A 1760-nucleotide genomic window follows, 5' to 3' on the forward strand; every position below is an offset into this window, starting at 1 on the left:
GAGAGAGAGAGAGAGAGAGAGAGAGAGAGAGAGAGAGAGAGAGAGAGAGAGAGAGAGAGAGAGAGAGTGAGAAACTGAGTCTTTGAGGCTTAATTATCTAGAACACATTGCATGAAATAGATGTCTTCGATGGTAACCAAAATTACTAATGAAATGTTACGAAAGACCTCCATTTCATAGAAGCGTTCTTCAGAAGAAATTAGCGAAGTTTGTGTTTTTTCTAAGTTTGAATCAACTATTTCTTGATAACTTTTTGCTTTCATTCACTTTCAGATTACAAATATGCAAAGTAAAATATTCGCCATAATTTTGTTCTGGTTGTTGCAATCGTCTGCGCAGGAAACATTGAAAGCAGCGTCAACGGTGAAAACGCCCTGCAGTTCAAACTGCGAATGTTCTTTAATAGGAATGAATTGTACAGGCAACGATTTAAAGTTTCCTTTACTCGTACCACCAAATATTACATCGGTAGTTATCACTAATTTATCACAACCGTTTCTACCGTGTAACGGATTTAAAACTTCAAACCGTCTCAACATAACTTTTTTGAACCTGAAGACTATCTCAATGACAGATTGCTTTTTCGGAAACGTAGCAGTTGAAAGACTTTACTTCGAAAAAAGTCGAATTAAAAGGTTTAAGGTAATCTATTTGAAGCATATTAATATTTATGAAAGCGACAAGCTGGCAGAATCGTGAGTAAATGCTTAGCAGCATTTCTGCCAGAATCAGAGAAAATGCTTTAGGTTTTAGGTTCTGAATTAAAATTCCGCTGAGGTCGATTTTGCCTTTCATCATTTCGGAGTCGATGAAATAGATACCAGTCGTGTACTGAGGTCGACGTAATCGACTTAACAACCGCCACCCATCCTTACGTAATTGCTGGCCTTGTGCCAAAATGTGAAACTAATATGTGTGTTTATGTCAGTGTATGTGTGCGTATGTGTGAATGTGTGCTACACGCATATGTGTGCTGAGTGACTGTATGTGCGTGTGTATGAGTTTTGGGTGTGTATGTATGTATATGTGTGTGCATGGGGTGTGCATCTATGTGTGTATTAATGAAAGTACTTATTTAGTTCTGCTGAAAGAGTATTGTGTGTTCTTTTCTCAAGATCAATAGAACCTGTTTGCTAATAACCGTTATCTGTTGCTAAGTTATAAAAGTTTCACCTGACCCTTCAGATTCTTTTGTCCACACTTTTGCAAATGTTCGGATCATATATTTCGTCTGAGAATATCTCGATATCACGATGTGCTGCTTCTTACTTCACTTTCTCTTGTAGTGACAAAGGTTGCTAGAGTGTAAAAAATGAGCAGTGGTTTTCCAGCGGAGTCCAACGGGTATCTATGCAAACGATTCTCGGCCCCTCTTGGATAAAGTTTCAAGAGGCTCCTCTATTCCATAGCATATGATATAGGCACAGGCGTGGCTGTGTGGTAGGGAGTTTACTTCCCAGCCCCATGCTTCCGTGTTCATTCCCACCGCGTGGCACTTTGGTCAAGCGTCTGTTACTATAGCCTTGGGTCGGCCAAAACCACGTGTGTGTGTGTATGTATGTGTGTTAAATAAAATGAGACAACAAAGCCAAGGTAGTGTGAAATTTCTAGGACATTTCTAAAGAGAAAAGTAGCCTTACAGCTGGTTCAGGAATATGAAGGATATCCCATCATAAGATGCGATATGAGACACACACACACAAAAGCACACACATAAACACATAAAAACACACACATATATATATATATATATATATATA

The sequence above is a fragment of the Octopus bimaculoides genome, chromosome 14, assembly GCF_001194135.2.
Source record: "Octopus bimaculoides isolate UCB-OBI-ISO-001 chromosome 14, ASM119413v2, whole genome shotgun sequence".
NCBI lineage: Eukaryota > Metazoa > Mollusca > Cephalopoda > Octopoda > Octopodidae > Octopus > Octopus bimaculoides.